The following is a 10,609-nucleotide window of genomic DNA, read 5'->3' as shown; positions in this document are numbered from 1 at the left end:
ACAAAGTAACTGTATTCTGAATACCACCTTTTTAAACGGTAACTGTAACGGAATACAGTTACTCATATTTTGTATTCTAAATACGTAACGGCGGTACATGTATTCCGTTACTCCCCAACACTGGCCGCTGCTAATCAGTGTAGTTTGCCATTCATACGGCTGCTTAGGGCAAAACTCAGAAGAGCAGCCATTCTCCACCATGAACTATGGTAAAAAACAAACACCGCTCACGCTTCACAGATAACAGGTTACAGTTTTGTGTAAAGATGAAGTTACTTCGTACAGCGCCGATTTGCAGACGCTGTGCACACAGGTTCATGAGCAGAAGTCCCATTGTACCACGGCAGATCCGACAATGTTTGCATGAACACGCTTTGAAGCATTACGTTATGGACCACTTTTCACACATGGTTGGTGTACCCACACAGCCGGCTGTAGCTTTTCAACTCACAGCCCGACACACACCCAAAAAACAGCCGAGAGAGCACAGACTACGCCCGAGAGGCGTGATTGCAGGTGCCGCTCAGGTGGGTCCACCTCCCCTGCAGCGGCACTGCAGACCACGCCCCGCCACACACATCAAACACGTAAAATAAATATTTATGCACTTTCGCATTCACTTTTTGTTTTTTGTTATTTTTACACAGTGTTCTGAATGATTAACAATGGTCTACAGCCAATCTTGTGTATTATTATACAAACTTTGGTTGTAAGATTCAGATAACTATTTAATAAAAGCTAAATATTTTATATGAGAGTAAGAAATCAAAGTATAACTTTGTGTCCACCTTTCCCTGTTAATGCCCTACCTGGCCCCCTGCCAAAAGCTTTGCTAGATCCGCCCCTGCACAGTTACCAGCTGTCAGCTACACAAAAACAGGAGCATGGTGTTTATTTGTCTCTCAGAAACAGTTCATAACTTCCCTTCAACTCATTCATGTCACCTAAAAAGTAAACCTGTTTCTCCATCACCAGTTCAGCTCTGATGATTCAGTAAGGACATCTCCTGATTTGGAACAGCCGTTTTTACAGCTGTGGCTCCAGCAAACATCAGCTGATACTAGAAATTAAAAGCAAATGAATTCTAACAACAGCTGATCAAGCTTAAACGTGCTGCTGTTGTTTTGCGCGATAAACAAACAAGAGAGAAAAGCCGATCATTGATCAGTTTCATGACTGAAGTTTCAACAGAATGACAGGGGAGCCTGTCATAAAGTTCAACATCGATAACTTAGCGCGCACACAGCTGTATAGAAACTCCGTCGTACTAGCTAGAACGCAGTACGAGTTATTGTAAGTGATTGAAAAAGTCAGCACAACGAAAATAAACTACACCTAAACTCGGTTTATATCTGACCCAAATAGAGTGCAGTTCATAACTTCTTACCTGAAATTCAGTTCACCTCACGCTCCTGCCTTCGGTTTCCCTGATCCACGATTGACCTATGTGTTAGCAAACACCGGTCGATCGGCGGTCGCCTCGCCACCTGTATGTCTCGTTCGCGGCATGTCCTTTCTGTCATACACCGGTGGATAGCTGCCCTCTGTTGTAGCTCCGCGTTATAGCACCACCAAACAACTCAGTTATTTTTTCCACATCCAGCTTTAACTCCGATTCTGTGCGAGCATTTGCGAGAGCCCGGGCGAGGTGAAACGAGAGAGAGAGTCCCCTCGCTGTCCATTTGCAGCCAAGTGCGGCAGCTAGCTAGGTAGCCGGCTAGCTGTCAGGCAGGACCGACGTCGTCAGAGCACTGTCGCTAATATGGGATGTCTTGATAAAACAAGCAGATATTTGAAGTTTACACACCTACATTCTCGCCTGAAAATATCTTAAAAGTTGATTTTGTGACCTAGAAACACTAATAAAAGACATTTAAAACGAAGACGTGTCCGCCATTGTTTAACTCGGCAGAGGTGTGCTATGAAAAGCATTGCGGTTACCGTAACTATTCAATGGTTCGCGCAACCTTAAAACTTCCAATGGTTCCTGAAAGCAGCGAGGCTGTGCGCGCCATTGATGTTGTCGTCATTACGGTATCCAAATAAGGGTAGACAGGATGTACCACTCCCGGCATACCACTAGAGAGAGCCAACACACCACAAATGAAGTTTGAAATTTGTTTCAGTGGGACCAAAAGATGGAGCCAACACACCACAAATGAAGTCTGTTTCTATGGCGCCAAAAGAAGAATCTTTCTAAATTTGCACTAAAATATTAATATTTAAAAAACTATAAAAGTCATGAACACCAAAAGTCGTACCATACTAGTCCAGCTCCAGCCGCACAAAATTATCTAACATATGTAACCCTAATGTCAAAACTGTTCGGCAGAGGAGCGCGGGAAAATTTTCACTAAAATATTAATATTTAAAAAACTATAATAGTCATAAACACCAAAAGTCATAGCACACCATTCCAAATCCAGCCGCACAAAATGAGGTAACATATATGAAGCTTGTCTCAAAACTGCGGGGCGAGTTTCGCTGCAAAATTTCAGGCGGAAACTGAAGAATAATAACTAGAAAAATTTGCATTTCCTGCGAAAATGCTGTGTGGATGCCTTAATGCTGAAGCTGTCTGCTCAAAAACTGAAAAAGATGAAAAGTTGCAAAAAGTTATATGGTGGTGAAAAAAAAAAAAATTGCCCTGAGCAGAATTCGAACCTGGCCCTCCAGGTCTCAAGGCAGCCACTCATCTCACTGAGCTAAACTCACTCTGACAAAGAAGAGGTGGAGAGACGGACAATTCTGCTGAAATGAGCAGAAGCTGCTGAGAATTGTGCTGATAAGAGGAGAAAAGGCTGAAAATTTTGCAGAAAAGAGGTGAATCAGCAGAATTTCTGCTGAAAAGAGGTAAAGAAGCAGAACGTTGCGCTGAAAAGAGATGAATCAGCAGAATTCAAAACATACAAAATGTGAGCATTTCTGTATTGGGTCGTGTACTTGCCCACCACAGAATCCGAATGAAACAAATCTACAAAGTACCTTTTGAAAGAAACAGTGAACATGTAAAACAGCTGCGATATGACTATGTGCAGGTAAGCTATACTATCATTGGTACTGAATCTGGAAGTGCATACTGTAGTGCTGTGCATGTGCCTGCTGTGCTGAATTTGTTTTGTCTTGTCTAGGGAGGCAGATGGAGCTAGAGGCAGATGCCATGGGTCATGAGCAGTTTTTTTGTGGATGAGGCTGGTTTTCACCTCACTAAGACAAGGAGACGTGGCAGGAACATTATTGGACACCGTGCCATAATCAATATCCCAGGACAATGTGGTGCAGCTATAAGTCAAAATGGTGTTGTTCACCATCATGGAACCCTGGACCCGATAACACTGCACACATTATTACATTCCTGGACACCTTACATGACATGCTCACTAATGTTCAGAGACCAGAGCAGACCAGATACGTCATCATATGGGACAATGTTAGTTTCCATAGGGCTGCTTTGGTCCGCAACTGGTTTACAGATCACCCACTCTTCACTGTACTCAACCTCCCCCCGTTCTCCATTCTTGAATCCAATTGAAGAGTTCTTCTCTGCCTGGCGCTGGAAGGTCTATGACCGTCATCCCCATCAACGCATAGCCCTTTTACAGGCAATGGAGGAGGCATGTGGGGATATTGACCAGGCATCATGTCAGGCCTGGATACGCCATTCCAGAAGATATTTTCCCCAGTGCCTTGGACTAGAGGACATTGCATGTGATGTAGACAAAATTTTGTGTGAAATTACTATTTTGTTTTGACTTGGAAATAAACACTTGTGTTTGTTTTGATGTGCGTGAATAAACACCAGTACTTGAAGTTTGGATCCCTCTATGTCAGGGGTGTCCAAACTTTTTTCACTGAGGGCCACAAATATAGGAGGGGCTGGGCCACTTACTAGAAATTAGGTATATAACCTTAACTGTAGTGTATTAAAGTTAGAAAACTCACTTAAAAGTGGTCAAATTCATATTGTTGAATATAATTAAAGACAAAACTGCCTTCATCACAGCTTTCCATAAATGGATCTTTGTTGATTTATTCAGAGAAAGCTTTGGTAGCTCATTCTCAGAACAGCAGCCTCAGATTTCTTCTTAGACAGAAGATTTACAGCACAGAGAAAAAACAATAAAGGGGAAAATGGGACGGGTACATTTCAAGCTTGTTATTTAAGTTCTTAGGCTTAGCAACACACCTATTAACGTTCGTTTGAAACCGTTATCAACATTAACAGACTGAACTGGACTTAATAACAGGAGTGCAAATAATTTTAGTAAATTATTCTGGTCAGTATCAGCTGCGCTGGGTATGTAAATCGGGCCATCCAGCCGCGGTGCTGATCGTCCGCCACTCGTGCAAAAATCCGGACAAATGTCACTTGATCAAGGAGCAAATCTGCATCAGATGAGATCAGCTGACTTTGCGTGTGCGTGCGCTGTGCACAGCGGTGTGTACTCTGTGTGTTAGCAAGAAAAACGCATATAAGAAAGTGGTGCGCAAAAGCAGGGTAGTGACAGAATTGATGCGCATTATTGATATTTGAAGCATGTGTACCTGCACATGCATGCTTATTAACACACGTGTACTGTGGAATACATTTTTTACTCACCTAAAGCGCTCGTGCTCTCGTCCACTCCCCGCAAAAACATTAGCAGCTGTGCGGTGTCTGTGGTATCATTGCTCGGATCGCATGCGATGGAGTAAAAATCAAAAGCACAGCTTTATCGGACAGTTGCAGTTTAATGTTGGCTGACGAGTCTTCAGTGCGTCGCACAACTGTATTTCTGGACATGCTGACATTGTTGAAATCCTGCACTTTTTCCGGGCACATTATTTCGGTGACTTTAACGAGGCAGTGTTTTATGAGGTCTCATCTGAAAAAGGCTTGCCATGTCTTGCGATGAGTTGGGCGACCTCATAGCTGCTATTGGAGCCTTTTTCTGGACAATTTGAGCACGAAAAAAATACTGTTGCTGACCCCGCAGGAGAGCTACCATTTGCTTTAATTTCTGCTCTCGCTCAGCACCAGTGTAGGATGCATAGGCCTGATGTTTGGTTCCATAATGACGTCGTACATTATACACTTTCATAACTGCCACAGTTTCAGTGCAGATCAAACAGACACACTTCCCCTTGAATTCTTTGAAGAAATATTCACTCTCCCACCGTGTTTGAAATTTTCTGCACTCACTTTCTACCTTTCGCTTCTTTGGTTCTACCATGTTTGGTAACTTGGGGGTAAATTTCTTCTGTGATTGTCCTTTTTGGTGGAGCAACTGCCTTGATCAACAGTAGCTCCCCCTGGTGTTAAAACTAAGAAGTGCAATACACTCAAGCAAAAGTTGAAGTGCGGGCCATTTTCTATCCTATTTATCCTATTCCTGCTCTATTTGTTTTGTCAGATCCGGATGATCTCTAATTTCCTGCTTTCACATTCAATAAAACTGAGTTATTGTAGCTTTCAGTTTGGATTTGTGAGACTGACACTGTCTCTACTTTTACAGTTTTTCCCAATTGTTTATACACATTTCCTGAAAGCATGCCTCATATTGTCAGAACTCCACACACAAATCAAAATGATTTGATCTTACAAAATGAAACTCTACATTCAAAACAATGTAATTTCTTGGCAAAATAGCATTTTGTTTTCAAATGAGACACACAAACCATCACATGAATAGACATTTATAAGAACCAGTTGAACACTGATGTGCTTAAATAAAAAAACACTATGACCACTTCTTCTCCAGTCATCATAACGATTACTGTAAGCCTTTTTTTGTGCCGTGTTACACTCACTACAGACAGTACATAGGCCTACATAAGTGCATTGTAAAATATTTCAGAATGTTAGTATACAAAACCCACAAATACATGGTACCAAATATATTTTACTGTATTTTTCCCACAAAAACAATGTACACAGTGTTCATCCCAACCAACACAAAGTTGCACATACTGTGGTCTACATATACAAACAACAGAAGAATGTACTGAATACAGTTACAATCAAAACAAAACAAAACAACTGAGATGCATCCTCTCTTTTGTTTCGGTCTGGCCACAGCACCACATCCACATGACAAGCAGTGTTTGCCCTGGCTGATCAGCAGGGCAAATGTTGCCTAGCATGGCAAATCCAGCCATGAATAGCATCAACTGCTATATCTCCACAGACATCTTCCATAGCTTGGGGAAGGGGTATATGTGTATGTGGATTTTGGTCATACACTTTCCATCTCCAGGCAGAAAAAGATTCTTTAATGGGATTGAAGAATGGTGAATATGGAGGGAGATAAACAACTAAAAAGCGTGGGTGGACAGTGAACCAGCTACCAACTCTGAAACACACATGATACGTAATACAGACTTGGAGTGGTCACTATTGTGAAGCATAATCAGAGTATGATTACTGTACAGTACTGTAATTTATACAGTGTTGAGAGTATGCATCAATTGTGGGATTATATGGGATTTGCTTGCACAAAGTTGTATCGTAAATCTTTGACTCTTTCTGAATTGTATTCAAATGGCACCCTGTAGAGGTGCTTCATCCTCAGATTATTTCTGTACAAGAAATACTCCAGTGTTGATAAGCTGACCCTATCAATATTTTTGAAATATGTTGTTGTCTTCTGTTATTTTTCTTTGCATTTGCTGTACTGTTATGGCATTATTTTCTAGAACCATGTTTATGATTTCAGTCTCCTGTTCAGGAGACAGAAGACATTCCCGACCACCTCGTGTTGGTAAGCTTTCAGCTCTGCAGTACAAATGGTATACTGTAAAATACTGTGAATAGGCCTACTATGTAGGAATACAAAGTAGGAATACATTTCCCAAATGCGTGAAACATACTTGACAGTATTTTCACAGTCTACAGAACAGTCCACAGGCAATACTGTTCTACAGTAATGTACTCATTGAGTACAGTGAGATTTCTTACCTATTCTCATTTCAGAAAGTCCGGATGATGGATGCTACAGTGTACCTGCTCACATCTGGCTGTGCTCTTTGCCCAGCCTCCCTCATTGTTAGACTATGGTTGACCACATGGTCAGCCAAAGTGGCTTTTATCTCACCAGAGATTACATTACTTGGCCTCGTCCTCGTCCTCCGTGTCCTCCTCCTCTTACTCTCACTCCTCTGTCTCTGCCTCTGTTTCCAATGTTGGCACCCATTGTGCCAAAACCGAAGAACTCACCTGTTGCCCTTATAAGGCTCTGATTTCTTAATTGCAATTATGTGTGAAAGGTGTTTACCCATGTGATGAGTTAGTATGCAAAGTAGGGCAACTGAGTTTACAATTTTGAATGACAGTGCATTTCTTGTACAAACAAGAGATTTTCTTCATGAAAATTGTGCCAAATGCAGAGAATTATGTGTAGAGTTTTGAAAAAAGTGTGTTTTAAAACTGCAATTTGAGTGTAAAGCAGGAATTGTGCTTGTAGTTTAGCAGAATTGGTTCAGGGAGTTGGTGCATCAGTTACATGTTGTAGTCATTGTGTCTGAAGTACAAGTAATTGTGTGTAAACAATTGGGAAGAGCTGTAAAAGCTGATTAAAGGCTCAATTATGGAAAAGGATTAGGGCCACTGGAAAAAAAGTGGGCACATCTTTTTTTTCTTCTTCTTTTCCAGAATTCTGAGAAAAAAAATCAGAATTCTGACTTTTTTCTCAGAGTTCTGGAAAAGAAGAAAAAAAGACATGCCCACTTTTTTTTTGGTGTCCCTAATCCTCTTCCATACTCAAAAGCTCAGTGTTTGCTGATGTTTTGAATGCTATCTGTACCGTATCTGCAAGCACTTAGAGCTGAAAGAGTAGGTTGAAAGAAGATTCTCTCTATTAAAATACATTGTAAAATGAGCTATCCAATTGAGTCCCAACAAATTGTTGGGTTCATTTTCCTTATGAGAGGAGACAAATAAATGCAAAGTATAAGCTTTCACAGTTTGTTAAGCAGTTGATATTTTGATGTTAAGTTAGTTTTACATGGCACAATGGAACTCTCATTTAACAGAGTTTTTATAACATGGTGGATGTTAGAATTATTATTATTATCATTATTATTATTATTATTACTTGTAGTAGACTCCCAAAACATACAGACAGCTAATGTTTAGAATAGAGTTAATATTACTTTCTTTCTTTTTTTAAAAAAATTTCCATGTACAACAACATCATGCTAGACCAGATGTTTCTGTTTCTGGTGAAAATGCTCGCACTTTGCTCCTGGATTAAAATATTTTCAATGTTAGCTTTAATTCAGAATAAATTGTTAAAATAAGTAGCACATTACTACACCAAGCAGTTAAGATAAGCAAAGATTCATTTTCAAATTTACTGACAGCTCTTGAGTGAGACAGTAGGGTTCAATAGTTATGGAGCTTAACTTTAATCTTGGCTAAAACCGATTTGCTCAGAATCAAATAAAATACTGAAATAAACCAAACATTAATCGTCAGGAATAATCTCATCTTTAACTTCCACTGAGTGTTGAAAGCCAGTGGGGGGGGGGTGAAAACAATGTGCTGGGTCTCAGGTGTTTTCAGTAGGTGTACTTACAGGTGTTTTTCTAAACACCGGGTCTCTGTGGCTTTTAAACCCCAAAATACGCTGCGCCAAAAACTGGTCCACCCCAAGGATCGGGTCCCCCGACACAAACAGAGTAACATAGTGTACGCTGTTAAGTGCCAGGAGGATTGCCAGGATTTATACATCGGGGAAACCAAACAACATCTAGCGAAGCGGATGGCACAACACAGAAGAGCAACCTCATCAGGCCAGGACTCTGCAGTTTATTTACACCTACAGGCCAGTGGACACTCTTTCAATGATGAGGATGTACACATCCTGGACAGGGAAGAACGCTGGTTTGAGCGCGGAGTCAAGGAGGCCATTTACGTGAAAAGGGAAAGACCATCTCTGAATCGAGGAGGGGGCCTAAGGGTACATCTTTCGCCATCTTACAATGCTGTGATTGCAGCCATTCCCCAACTCTCTGTGAATGGTACTCATGGCCATTGATCAGTGTTCTTTGATCAGTGGGTTTTGGTCAGTGATTGTTGATCAATGGTCATGGGAATTTGCATAATTATGATTAAGGAACTGACCTCACAGCCCATTGTTCCTTCAGTGGGCTGGTTTCAGTCATTATGCAAATGTACTGTTTATAAGGTTTGGGGAAACCTGCAGTCAGCTGAGACTGAAGAAGTCACTTGGATGAGTGACGAAACGTTTCTCCCACAAAACGCTACGTCCAGATGAACAGATTCAACTTTTGGAGAGTTACAAAGTCTGTATTACTAACTCTGTAATTAGGCGGCATTCTTCTTATTTTATGGCGCTGTTGTTCAATCGGGGAACGCTCTCTGTTGAGGAGAAAAGCATGAATTTGTTTATATACGGATTATCCATTATTTGAATGTCCCGGTAGTTGAAAAGGAGGCAGAGCTGTTGAGAAATGCTAGGAGCTAACTGGGCGCTAACCGTATCATTCAAATATATTGAATGTCGCAATGTTGGCAAAGAGAGGAAGTGACGTAAGATTTGCGCATGCGGGGTACCGATCGGGTTTCCGGTACGGATCGGGTAGCGACAAAGGCTGTGTCCCAATTCAGGGTATGCACGCTTGAAGTACGCACACTACGCGTACTACGTACGGTGCGTACTACAAGTACGGGAAGTGCGGAAGTGAGAGGCTTGTGAAATGGGACGGTCTAGCCTTCGTCGTGCTGTTCAGGTTGCCTAGCAACCATGATACTAACCGCGAGAAATGTTTCATACAGCTTTGTGTGACAGAAATGAAGGAGAAAAAATGTTTTGTTGGTCATTCATTTTTGTCATGACATCACTTTGATTAGTTGAGACGACAGGACTGTAAAACATGATAGTTGGGCTTCATTCCTGTACTGAACAGTCATTTCAAGATTAGTTAGTAAATAATAATTAGCTAATGTTATTCATGAGACTAAAGTCATCTCACTGTGGTAATGTTAATATAATATGGACAATATTATATGTATTGTCAGATTATATATATATATATATACACACACATATATATATGTATATATATATATATATATATATGAGCTTGAACTCTGGGTCAAAGATGCAAGTAGCAGTTATTTATATTTCCTATCACCTTAAATCTTCACTCAAAGACAAGTATCTCTGACAGTGTATATACAGATGTATTATATATAAGAGACAAACATTGTTCTTTCAATAAGTTGGCATTACTAAATTTGGCTCAATGCTTATATATATGTGTAAAAAGAAAATGTACGAGCTGTGATAACTGTTTCTGATAGAATGAAGATCAGACTGATATATGAAATATTCCTTTATTGGGTGAGAAAATCAGACCATGCCATAACTGCTTTAAGTCATACAGAATAGATATCAGAGCCTTAAACAGGCTGACTTCTGCTAAATGGGTCAAACTGGGCAGAAACTATACAAACACATAACATCCTTATAGAATATGATGTAACACTATAGATCAACTTACCTCAGAATATATAAAGCATATAAACAATTACAGCAATATGATGCAACAAACACAGCAGTGCTACTAATCCAAAATACTCAAAGCTTCATAGAACTGAAACAAG

The sequence above is a fragment of the Oreochromis niloticus genome, linkage group LG1 (genome assembly GCF_001858045.2).
Source record: "Oreochromis niloticus isolate F11D_XX linkage group LG1, O_niloticus_UMD_NMBU, whole genome shotgun sequence".
NCBI classification, from domain to species: domain Eukaryota; kingdom Metazoa; phylum Chordata; class Actinopteri; order Cichliformes; family Cichlidae; genus Oreochromis; species Oreochromis niloticus.
The sequence above is the reverse complement of the archived record's forward strand: the minus strand, read 5'-3'. Positions refer to the sequence as shown.